Source organism: Medicago truncatula, chromosome 3 (genome assembly GCF_003473485.1).
Source record: "Medicago truncatula cultivar Jemalong A17 chromosome 3, MtrunA17r5.0-ANR, whole genome shotgun sequence".
In the NCBI taxonomy this organism is placed as follows: Eukaryota; Viridiplantae; Streptophyta; class Magnoliopsida; order Fabales; family Fabaceae; genus Medicago; species Medicago truncatula.
In genome coordinates this window covers 21,141,210-21,155,786 of record NC_053044.1, presented here as the reverse complement: position 1 = coordinate 21,155,786, position 14,577 = coordinate 21,141,210, and positions in this window count along the sequence as shown.

The window sequence follows — 14,577 nt, the reverse complement described above, 5'->3', positions numbered from 1 at the left end:
TATTCACTAAGATGATAAATTTATCAAAATTTAACCGTTGAGCTCCCATTAGTTGACTGTTTTATATTTATGATTTAAATATGCATATTTGGTTTTGGTCCTTGCAATTTTTTTTAAAGACCCATGCAAAATTTTTTGTCTTTTAAAAAGGTCCATGTGCCCACCAAAACGTTGAAGTGACATGGATATGCATACGTGACAGTTGCTAACTGTGCAATTTTTGCCATGTGGCACTAACGTAACATGCCAAATAATATTAAATTTTAAAAATTCTGAAATTAATTTTAAAAAAATAAAAAAATTATGATTATATAATTTAAAAAATATAATTTTTTGAAATATGAAAAAACAATGGAAAATTAAATATTTTTTAAACTCAGAATATAAATTTTTTAAAATTAAAATATGGAAATTAGTATTTTTAAAAACTACATCATCTGAAAATTTATAATTTTCAGTATTTTTAAAAAAAAATTGAACATATAATTTTCCGATTTTTGTTCAGGTTCTTTTACGAAAATTTTAATTTTAGAAAAATTATTTTATTTTATTTTCGAAAATTATTTTCAGAAATTTGAGATTATATAATTTTTAAATAATTTAATTTAATTTTTAAAAATTAAATAATAAAAATTTTTGAAAAATTATTTTAATATATTCAAATTATTTCTGAATTTTTAAATTGCTTTTATATTTTTCAATTTTTTTTTATTTTAAAAACAATTTTCATAATTTTAAAAGACAGAATATTTTGCAAGGGTGTTTTTAAAAATAATATTTTACAAGGACCAAAAGCAAAACTGGTTATATATATATTTCTTTTAAACAAAGGAAACGTGCCAAAGAAGCAAGCCCCTAGAAAATACATATTAAATAAAAAGATGTACAAAAAGAGAGGGGGGACAAACAACCAAAACCCTCCAAGATTAATAAAATCTAAAATATGGAAGACCAATCCTGTTTCTAGTGAAATCTGTACTAATTTGCACATGTAATTGATCCCACCAAAAACAATTGTTCAAAGACAAACCAATGTTTGCTAACTGATCAGCACAATGGTTCCCCTCCCTATAGATATGCGTAACAAAAAAGGACATAACAATGTAATGTATGCAGTTCTCCCACCTATTTCTTAGATGCCATGACACTATAGTTTTGTTCTTAAAGGCTAAATTAACAATCATGGAATCTGTTTCTAGCCATAGATGGTGCCAACCTCTAACATAAGCCATTTCTATTGCAAGCATAGCACCATTAAGTTCAGCAACTAAAGAATTAGTAACTCCCAAATTTTGAGCAAAAGCCCCAAGAAATTCTGCATTGTTGTTTCTGAATATTCCTCCACAAGATGAGAGACCAGGGTTACCATTTGATGCTCCATCATCATTACACTTTTTCCAATCAAGAATTGGAGGTTGCCAGATTACTTCCTTAATTTTATGAGCATTTCCATAATTTATCTTAACAGAGAAAGCTCTCAGCAAAACAAAGTCAGTAATTGAAGAATTTACAACACATTTAGAATAATTACCAGATAAAGTTGTTGCTGAGATGATCAAATTTATGGCTGATATGTAGTTTATCTTCTTCCCATTGAATCTAATTTGGTTTCTACAAAACCAGGACCAATTCCTCTGGCTAATCTAAATGACTTCTTGAATAGATGAGAAGTTGCACTGAATGTTGATGATAGAACTTAACCAACTCTAAATAGATTTAGCAAAATTACATTCTAGGAGGAGGCGAGTTAAGTGAGATTCTTTAGGATCTGATTGAAATCTTCCACCCTAATTTCCACATTTTATTTTTATAATAAAAATGCATTTAAAATAAAGAAACACACAAGGGTGTCACACACCTTCTAAAAAAATTCAAAAGTAATTCATTCAAATTAAAAACATTGCAATGGAATAGTTTTTAAAAACTTTATAGTACATGTCGCATCACAATCTCAACACCAAAACTAAATTCAAAACTCTAAAATAGAGTCTAAAATAAAAAGAATCCCCGATCCCTAGTGTTACTGATCAGAGCTTTGACTCAATAAAACTCCCAAAAAGCGATAGACAAAAAGGAGAAGGCCACAACGCCATCTTCCGAGGCTCACTGCTACTAAGATCTTCTTCATGCAAATCTACACCACAAGGGTGCAGACGCCCAACCCGCCACTAGAGGGTGATAATATATTCAACATAAGAAATGCATAAACACATGTATAGATCCAGAACAAAGAATACATCATTACATTTAGGCATGTATACATCACAATCAGATACTATTCACATTTAAAAATATACCTTCATTTAATAAAATCAACATATATCAGTCAACATCCTATAATAACATGTGAGCATCAACAACATTTAAGAATATAAAAAAGACATCTAACAAAATACATATAATTCACACATGACCATTTAGAATCACATCATTGAATATCACATCTTTACATATTTACATGTCTTTAAATCACACATCTTTTAATTACACATCTTTAAGTAGACTTGCAGTTATGTATGCAATGTCCCTAACTCGACTCTATATGCATGTGGTACCAAACCTACTCACCAATTTTATCCCATTATCTTTGAATACAATACCATCAAAGCATTTTAAAAGCAACACCGTCTTTGAATACAACACCATCAAAGTATGTTAAATCACATCGTTAAATAGACTCGACCATGAATGCATGAACAAAAAATGACTCGACAATGCACATCTTTATATGACTCGACAAATACAATCTTTAAATAACATCATCGTCAAACATCACATCTTTATATAACACATCTTGAAATCAAACATCTTCAAATAGCACATTGTCGCGTCATTTTTTGGAGATCAAGGCTATTTGATTAGCTTTTGACTCACTAATTATTTCACGACTGAACATTTAATTTTATTATGAAAAGGGGAAAAAAGTTCAAACATCCCCATATTGAAAAGATTTTGGGTTCGGGGGTTAGTTACATAAAGGGAAGGTGTTAGCACCCTTTATGTCCGTAGTACTCTACGGGAACCTCTTGGTTTTTATTTAATTTTTGTGCTATAACTTGCTTGCTTATTTTGAAAAGAAGGAATTAAAGTGGAAAAAATAAAGACCTAAATATCTACATTTTTTATTGTTTGGAAGGACATGGTCCTCTGCCTACGTACCCGTGAGGAATCAAAACCTCGTAGTTCGGGGTAGAAATTGACGTTTGATTGGTTGTGTGTTTTTTTATTTAGTTTTGAAAAAAGGTTTTAAAAATAAAAGCCAAGTGGCAAATAAGAATTTGTTTGTGTTTTTAAATTTAAATGAAAATAAACTCAAAGTAGAATTAAATAGATTAATGTTTGATTTAAGAAAATAAAATAAAAAAAAGACGGTCACTTGATTTGGATCAAGGTTTATTTATGAAAATATTTTTTGATTTTTTGGTTATTTGCATGTTTTTGTGTTTTTTTTTCAATATTGAACCAAAATTAAACTAACGGAGCAAGAAAATAAAAAACGTGGTAACCTAAGCAGAAAAATAAAGCATACACCCACACACGCACACATGCACCTAAGTTATTACAAGAAAACCTATTATACTTGCTATGGTCTGCGAGAAAGTAAATGACGGGAATAAAATAATTTACATTTCAAACCTAATTTACATTCTAATACCCTTGCTATATAAAACAAAATAAATGGCTTAAAAAGAAAAAATAAATAATAAATCTAATCCTAAAATATGCATGAGGAAGTATAAAATAATTACAATGCTAAAAGATAAAATAAAATGAAATGTATGCAAGACTTTGAAAGAAATAAATAAAAAAAGGTTCAATCACAAGGTGGGAGATGTAGCAGTAAACAGAGGGTGCAGGAATTAAAAAGGGAACCGGGCTCAGAGGCGCGTGTTGGGCCTCACGGGTTGTGGAATTGGGCTTAAACCGGTTCGGTTCAGGAGAAACCGAACCGGTTCAGGATACTATATATATGGGGTAACCGGTTTTTTAACTCATTTTTACAAACATTTCTCTCTCTTCCTATTCTCCCTCAATATTTCTATGTTCTCTCTCCTCTTTGTGTTCATGAAGTTTCCGGTGGAACTTCATCTTCTCCGATGGAGGTAAGGGGGTTCCGGTGGCGCCGCCGCCATTTCTGTCGCGTCATTTTTCAGAGATCAAGGCTATTTGATTAGCTTTTGACTCACTAATTTATTTCACGACTGAACATTTAATTTTTAAGAAAAAGGGGAAAAAAGTTCAAACTACCCCATTTGAAAAGATTTAGGGTTCGGGGGTTAGTTACATAAAGGGAAGGTGTTAGCACCCTTTATGTCCGTACCTTTATGTCCGTAGTACTCTACGGGAACCTCTTGATTTTATTTAATTAATGTGCTATAAACTTGCTTGCTTTTGAAAAAGGAGTTAATGTGATGATTAAAAGAAAAAGAAAGTGATACCTAATTTATCTATAGTTTTTATTGTTTGGAAGGACGTGGTCCTCTGCCTACGTACCCATGAAGGATCAAAACCTCGTAGTTCGGGATAGAAATTGACGTTTGATTGGTTTGATGTTTTTTTATTAGTTTTGAAAAAGGTTTTAAAATGAAAAGCCAAGTGGCAAATAAGAGTTTGTTTGTGTTTTTTAATATTAAAGAAAATGGACTCATGATAAAATTAAATTGATTAATGTTTGATTTAGGATCAAGGTTTGTTTATGAAAATGTTTTTTTTGTGATTATTTGGTTATTTGCATGTTTTTTGTTGTTTTTGAATAAATGAACTAGAATATAAACTAACGAAGCAGAAAAGTAAAGCGTAGGTACCTTATGGTGGCGTTGGACCACCACAAGGACCTTTGACCTAAACTACAAAGCATATAAAAAGCATTCATAATAACCTAACATACATTCTACGGTCTGCGTAATAAAATAAATGACGGAAAAGTAAACATGCATGATAATAAACCTAAACTAAAAATGCATGAATGATTTTACATTAACCTAATATACATTCTAAATGACATAAAAATAAATATGCGATAAAAATGCAAGAGAGATTAAATACGAAGGGGCCACCGGTTCTCTTTACGATGAAACCTCTTTAACTTTGGAGCGCAGCTACAACCTTCCGATTGGAATGGAACAGAACAAGCCACAGCAGCCACCGGTCAATTTTGATGGATTCTCAAAGTAAAATAAGCAGCAGCGGCTAGCAATAATTCAAAGCAATTGGAAGTGGAAACAATTAGAGTATATGTATAATACGACACAGTAGTAGCAACGGTTCACAATTGGAATTTAAAGTAAGAAAATGCATTATGCCAAAAAAAGAAGTGAGAAAGTGTATCAATATGAAACAAGGGAATTGGGTAATAAAATGGCAGCAACAATTTTAAATTGAATGAAACCGAACAGGCACAAGAATAGATAATTGGGATGGAATGAGTACATAGCAACAAAATAAAATAAAATTTAATAAGGATTGAAATCAAGTAATAGCAGCTGGAATCAAATAAATCAACAGTAACGATGGAGCATTAACAAGAATTGGAATTGAATATATGATAGAGAAACAAGGCAGCAATGGAATTAAATAAACAAGTGCATCAACAAGAAAGCAATCACGTAGCAAAACAGATTTGTAAAACGGCACCACAAGGGAATTCAATCCAAATTGTGTATATTGATACGGTGCCTCAAATCATGTACAGTGACGTAAATGCAAAATATAAAGGGAGAACTGAAAGTTGATGTTGAAAAGAAAATATCGTTTAGAACTATAAAAAAAAATACGGCAGCTAGGGTTCCTATTGAAATTGAAATAAAACTGAAAACTGAAAAAAAATTAGAGTTTTGAAAATATAATACTGTGCTTGTGAAGATTGTGTTGTTAGCTAGTGTTTTGAAATACTTGTGTCTTTTCGGCCGAGGGTTTCTGTGATGAAGTTCGGCTCCTCCGTGTTGATGAATTGCAGGTGTTATTTATAGTGACATGTTTGGACTTAGGGTTTGTTAAAGATGCAGAAAAATTTGTAGCTTGGGGGAGGAAAGAAAGGGAAACGCGGACTGATGATGACAGACTGTTATTTTTTTTGGATTGAGACCATTTTAGGTTTTTGGATAATAACAAATAAATAAATAAAAAAATAAAAATAAAATAAATGCAGACTTGACTTTGGACTTATCTAAAATGGAATTAAAAGAAATATTGATTTTAAAAAAAAGAAAATTAAAAAAAATAAAAATAGGATTAATTTAAAAGAATAAAAGATGGAAATAATTGATTAAAGACTTAGAGAAGAGGGTCAGACTCGTTACCAAAATGAGGTATTGTAAAATATCTTTTTGCTGAATTTTTCACTGAGAAATCAGGGATTGATCAGGTTAAACGACACGTGTCAGTGGGACCTTAGGTCAAAAATTGGGGTATGACACACATCTTTATATAACACATCTTTAAATCACACATCAATACACATCGTCAAATAATTCATAATTAATAGAGAGCAACATGTATATCACAAATAGATTTAGGGTACTCACGCAGAGAGAAACAAAATTGTTCTCTTCTAAAACCATTATTTTGAAAGTTCCATATTATAGCTATATATATTATTATAAAACAAAGTTTGAGATTACATATCTTGGCCTGTAGTGGTTTAGAAAAAGCCCTTACTCACTATAAGAGATCAATAGGTAACGTGAAAAGTGTTTGAACTGATGCCAAATATCATGCTTGTGTCATATTGTCGAAAATAAACTCACAATAATTCAGTAACTCAGAAAACAGATCCACGGTGAATTATTATGTGTGGGAAGAATCAAATCCGAACAAATACTTTATCGTAATCTCAATGCTTATCGTAACAAATAAATTCCGAACAATCTATGGTAACAAATAATTTCCAAAACACAACATAAACAGTTATAAATCATGAATTTTAGCACATCAACGTTATGAATTTAAAGATAAGAATATACTCAAAGTCACATCAACAATTTAGAACATGAATTTAACATCAATTTATCAAAAGATCATGAAAACAGAAAATAAACACAAACCCTTCACTACCCTTATGTTCATACAACCTTATGGTAAATAGAGACTCCCCCATACCTCTAGTTTTACGAAATTGATGATTTCATATGGTGAAATCTCTCTCTACGTTCTTCTCACTATGTCTCCTTACCTCTTCTCTCCACAACCATGGTTTTTCTTTTGCCGCCTTGTTTCTCTCTTTATTGGTAACCCGTCTTCTTTAATTCTCTTCTCTATTTATAAACTCTAATTGAGTTTGTTACCAATATTTTTAGATTACTATATGTCCTCTAGCTTTGTTACTAATCTTTTCAAATTACTATCTTCACCTCTTGAATTTGTTACTATTATTTTTGTAGTCTTGCTATTCACACTCCCCTCTATTTAAATCATTAAAGCATTACTCATCTCACTAACTACACCTCTTTTCTATCCAATTTTATTAATCCCCCCGTTCACACTCTACTTTCTTATTCTCTAAAAAAAAATTACTTTTTTAATTATAAATGACATGTAAATTTTTTTTTACACGTGACATCAAAAAAATTGAAAAAAAAAAGAGAAATGCCACATCATAGATTCTGCTGAGTCAAAGGGGGCAATCCTGAAGAATCTTTATTTGACAAGGAAGGAATCTAAAAAAAAAAATTTACAGGGGGGAAAACCAAAAGTGCCCTATATTACTGGGGGGTAAAGCTCTATTAACCCTTAATAAAATCTAAAGTATAGAAGACCCATCCTATTTCTAGTGAAATCTGTACTAATTTGCACAGGTAATTGATCCCACCAAAAACAATTGTTCAAAGACAAACCAATGTTTGCTAACTGATTAGCACAATGGTTCCCCTCCCTATAGATATGCGTAGCAAAAAAGGACATAACAACAGTATAATGTATGCAGTTCTCCCACCTATTTCTTAGATGCCATGACACTATAGTTTTTTTCTTAAAGACTAAATTAACAATCATGGAATCTGTTTCTAGCCATAGATGGTGCCAACCTCTGACATAAGCCATTTTTATTGCAAGCATAACACCATTAAGTTCAACAACTAGTAACTCCCAAATTTTGAGCAAAAGCCCCAAGAAATTCTGCATTGTTGTTTCTGAATATTCCTCCACAAGATGAGGGACACCATGTTACCATTTGATGCTCCATCAACATTACACTTTTTCCAATCAAGAATTGGAGGTTGCCAGATTACTTCCTTAATTTTATGAGCATTTCCATAATTTATCTTAACAGAGAAAGCTCTCAGCAAAACAAAGTCAGTAATTGAAGAATTTTCAACACATTTAGAATAATTACGAGATGAAGTTGTTGCTGAGATGATCAAATTTATGGCTGATATGTAGTTTATCTTCTTCCCATTGAATCTCATTTGGTTTCTACAAAACCAGGACCAATTTCCTCTGGCTAATCTGAATGACTTCTTGAATAGATGAGAAGTTGCACTGAATGTTGATGATAGAACTTAACCAACTCCAAATAGATTTAGCAAAATTACATTCTAGGAGGAGGCGAGTTAAGTGAGATTCTTTAGGATCTGATTGAAATCTTACACACAAGCATTAATTGAATATAATATCTAGTCTAGATGTTGTGAGATATAACCAAGAACCTATCATACCTCTAAACAACTTTTGATTTACCTTTGATCCAGTATCTTCTTTGCTTAAGGTGCAGGTTGGATGCATTAGTGTGTTCATCTCTTTACAGTCTTCAAGCTTAAACTTCTTCAGAAGCTCCTTAGTATACTTTGAGTGATGAACATACACTTAATCTTTACATTGGTTGATTTGAATTCCAAGAAATAACTTCAATTCACCCATCATACTCATTTCAAACTCATCTTGCATTAACTTAGAAAATTCTTTTCAAAAGGATGCATTAGTAGAACCAAATATCATATCATCAACATAAATTTGCACAACAAGAATGTCTTTCTCAAGAGTGCTTATGCAAAGTGTTGTGTCAACTTTACCTCTTTTAAAATCATTTTCAATTAAGAAATTACTTAGTCTATTGTACCAGACTCTGGGAGCTTGTTTCACACCATATAATGATTTCTTGAGCTTATCAACATGGTCAGGATGCTTCAGATCCTCAAAACCTGGAGGTTATTTGACATACACTTCTTCAAAAATCACACCATTGAGAAATGCACTCTTAACATCCATTTGATATAATATAATGTCATGATTAACTGCATAGGATAGAAGTAACCTGATTGCTTCCAATCTTGCAACTGGAGAAAATGTTTCAGTGTAATCAATGCCTTCTTGTTGACTATATCCTTGAGCAACATGTCTGGTTTTGTTTCTAACTACTTCTCCCTGTTCATTAAGCTTGTTTCTGAACACCCACTTTGTTTCAATAATGTTCTTATGCTTAGACTTAGCTACCAGATTCCACACATCATTTCTTTGAAACTGATAAAGTTCTTCTTGCATAGAAACTTTCCATTCATCATCTGAAAGTGCTTTATTAACTGTAGCAGGTTTTATCACTGATAACAATCCCAACATAGACTCTTCTTGTATGAAATATGATCTTGTTCTTTTGGGAATTTCTTTGTTTCGAATGATTAGATCATCCGGATGTGAAGACTTGTACTTGAAAGTATTTTGTTGGATTGTTAATCTTGCTGAGAACCATCTTGAGCTTCATCAAAAGTTTCTTCATTATGAGTGTCTGGAGCTGGTTCAACTTCTGGACTTTCATCAGACTCTGGAGTCTAGTCAGGTTTTGAAGTATCTTCAGACACCTGTATATCTGCAAAACTTTGAACTAGCTCCGTAATTTCACTTCCAGGCTCTTTGTCATCAAATTTGATGTGCATTGATTCTTCAACACATTGTGTTTCTGAATTATACACTTTGTATGCCTTTGACCTTTCAGAGTAACCTAGAAAGATTCCTCTTTGGGCCGTGGCATCAAACTTCTTTAGGTACACCTTATTATTCATAATGTAACATGTAGATCCAAATTGATGAAAGTAAGAGATATTAAGTCTTCTTCCTTTAAAGAGTTCATATGTTGTTTTGTCCAATATAGGTCTAATATAGATTCTATTTTGAACATAACATGTTGTGTTTACAGCTTCTGCCCATAAATATTTAGCCAAATTGTTTTCATGAATAATGGTTCTAGCAATTTCTTGTAAAGATCTATTCTTTCTTTATACAACCCCATTCTAGGAGAAGAGAATTCATGGACAATTCCATATTTTTCACAAAAGGTTTCAAATGGCTCATTTTCAAATTCTCCACCATGATCACTTCTAACTTTCAAAATTTTCATTTCTATTTCAGACTGTATTTGAGTGCAGAAGTTACTAAACACATTATATGAATCATCTTTAGTTCTAAGGAATTTAACTCATGTTCATCTACTATAATCACCAACAATTACTAATCCATAATTACTTCCATATATAGATACAGTGCTAACTAGTCTAAATAAATCAATATGAAGTAGTTCTAAGTGTCCGGAGGTTGAAACAATGTCTTTAGATTTGAAAGATGATTTAACAATTTTTCCTTTCTTACATGCATCATAGAGTGCATCTGAATGATAATCAATGTCTGGTAAGCCTCTGACCAGTGGTAACTTACTAAGCTTAGAGATTAATTGTAACACCCCGTTTTCCCAACTTAAAAATTTCACATATAAATCAGAGTATTTCAACATAAATAGAATGTCACACTTCTTTTCTTAAAATCATAAACGGAATAAAATAACTATTTATCCTTCAAAATTCAACGTCATAATATTTATTACTTCGCAACGGTAATTATTCAACTTTTAAACAACTTTGCCACAAGGGCCTCAACATAAAATCTCTTAAAATTCTTCCAACAACATGTTCATGATAATTCATAAAATAATACGTAAGGAATAGAAAGCAACAACAAAATCCCATCCCGTTACGTATCAGAGCACCTAAGACACACGAGTGAGAAACCTCACACGACATCAACTATTCTTGGTTACCTGCAAGTTACCCATGATGGGCAACATTTCCAAGCAGAAGGGGTGAGATTTCACATTCAATAATAATAAGCATATAATTCATCAAAAGCATTTAACAACTTATACTTCATCAATTATTAACATTACTTTTCTTATAATACTTCATTAATAACTCAATCAACTTTTAGTCATCATTAATATCATATTCATCACATCATATACATTCATCATATAACAACATAAACAACACAACATAAATATCATCTCATAACGACATAACAACACATCATAAACATCATCTTATAACAACATAAACAACACATCATAAAGATCATCTTATAACAACATAACATCACATCATAAAAATCATCGCATAACAACATAATTATCACTTCATAAAAATCATCGCTTAACAACATCATAACAACATCATAATCAACATCATATAACATCAAAACAACATAACAACATCATAATCAACATCATATAGCATCATAATAACATCATATAATCAACATCGTAAACAACATCATAACATTATAATCAACATCGTAAACAACATCATAACATTATAATCAATATCATAAACAACATCATAACAACATATCAACATCATATAGCTTCATAACATCATATAATCTTCATGAGCACTTCATTAACAACACATGGGTAGAAGACAACTCAACAACTTAACGACTCATGAATGACAACTCATCAACAACTTAACAACTCATGGATGACAACTCATCAACAACGACTTTGACTCGACAATGCAACTTCGACTTCTTAATCATGCATGTGGTACCAATCCAGGGCATCAAGCCCCCAACGTATTGAGCGTAAATAGGCTCCCAGGGCATCAAGACCTCAACTTATTTGAGCATTAATATACTCCTAGGGCATCAAGCCCTCAATGTGTTGAGCAAAGGCTCCAGGGCATCAAGCCCCCAACTTAAATGAGTATGCATGAACTCAACAACTTACAACTTTGGACAACATCGACAACTTAAGATTCCAATACTTTGGAACGACAACTTACAACTTAGACAACATCAACAACTTAAGACTCCAATACTTTGGAATACTTTGGAACGACAACTTACAACTTTACAACTTAGAACAACACCTGCAACTTGATCAATATTCAACAGCAACAGAAACAGCACTAGCAATTCACAACATAACAATATTAATGAGAAACATCAAAAACTTAAACATCATACATTTCCCACATAAGGCATATAATTATTTCACATAACCAACAACAACAACATAGGCAGCACGTAAACATCTCAAGATATAACAATATCAAATGATAATCAACAACAACTTAAACATCTTATATAATTCACATAATGCATATACAAATATATTATATTACCATCAACATCAACATCGTATTCATCAACATATACATTCATATAATAATTCATCAATCATGAACAACATTACTTCTATATCATACAATATTCACATAATATATGTATCTCAAATTATTCAACAAAGATATTCACGTCCAACCAAATTAGATCCATCACAACACATGTTAAATACTCTTAAATCCCTTAACTAAACTCCTAGCACTTCTAGTTTTGAGGTTTGGAATTATTCCAAAAGTTTTGGATTAACTTAGAAACGGTTATGCTGAATTTTCACAAAATTTCACTAAGACCTACTTGGAGTATTTTCATCATATCTCAAGAACCAAAAATCATTTTCACGTCAAACCAAAGCCACTGGAAAGCTAACTCAATTATCTACAACTTTCATGTTTACACCAAAGGCCAATTCAAAACAGAAACGTGTGAACAAGACTCAAGAACATGAAACATGATATGCTGTCAGAGAGCAACTTGGGAAAAACTCATTTTTCACCCCAAAATCCCAATTTTAACTTATCTATGCCTAAATTTGATCCAAAAACTTGTATAACAATTTCTATACATGTTAAGGCACTCAAAACCACATAAAAGATGACCCAAAACATTATTTTACAAAAATCACATTTTTCATAAAAGTTCTCAAGAACAACAAAAGTTCACTTCAAGCTCTATGGTTCAGATTACCCAAGGTTTCAATCATATAATCAACAATTTATCACTTTTAACCCTAATTTCCAAATCTTTAAAACTAAACCTACAACATGTTAAATACAATTTTCAGAATTAAAACACTTAGAATTATTGAAGGCTAGTCCCACCCTTACCTTGGATTGATCGACGAAGGACTACCATTTTCTCTTCTCTAAAAGGACATTAAACAGAAGAGGGATTATGGTCTTAAGAACACTCTTAATTCCGAAGGGACAGAAGGGAGTAGAAAAAGAAGAAAGACTTGTCAACACAAGTCAAAAGAGGGAGAAGAGAAGAAAAGCACAGGAAGCATCAAGTGTGAATTTCGGTGTGTAGAATGCACTGTGTGAGTTCTCTATTTATAGAGATAGTTTACAACTAATAAGTGAGAAACTTTGGAAACAGGTAATGCACCTATTAGATCTAGTACTTAAATATCTCAATTGAGTACCAAAATATATTATATTAAGTACAAAAATATATTATTCAGTACATAAATATATTATTGAGTATCAAAATATATTTCAAAGCATGCACTAAAATATATTAGATTGCCTACCAAAATATTTCAGATTGTGTTGCAAAACATTCTAGCTCTCCCCTTTTATAAAAATCCTGAACCTACTTATTTTTCTCTTATATCCAAATCTGCCCCCCAAAATCTCAATATTCTATTCTAATATATATATATATATATATATATATATATATATAAAATATTTCTAGAACAAATAACAATTATATCTCTATAACAAATATATTTCTACACCAAATAAAAAATATATTTCTACACCAGATAACATATATTTCTACACAAAATAACATATATTTCTAAAACATATAACACATATTTCTACAACAATAACATAATATTTCTACAACAAATAACATAATATTTCTACAACAAATATCATAATATTTCTTTACCAAATAACATATATTTCTACAACAAATAACATAATATTTCTTCACCAAATAACATAATATTTTCTACATATATTTTCACTTATTCCACTAAACTCTTCTAGTTTCCAAAACAGCCCCTACAACTTAATCTTATTTTATTTTCAAATCTTATTCTATTAAATAATAAAATAAGCCTCTTAATAAATCAACAACACCTTACAAAAATCATATAAATCACATAAGTCATAAAAATAGACTCTAAACTCAATAAAATAATTAAATATTAAAATAGGGCATTACATTAATCTCCAGTTAGCATGTCCCTACCTTCTGTGCCACAACCGTTTCTTATCATTCATTGACAGAAGACAAACTACCTTCTGATCAGTCAGTTTAGAAAAATTAATTTTGTACACATTGTTTTTCCTCTTTCCCTTGAACACTATGGATTCATCATTCTAGTTGATTATTGTGAAGTTGGTCTTATCAAACATCACATCATAACCACTATCACAAAACCGACTAATGCTAAGTAGGTTATGTCTTAATCAATCTACCAACCACACATTATTTAGAGATAAAAGAGTTACCAATAGTTACTAT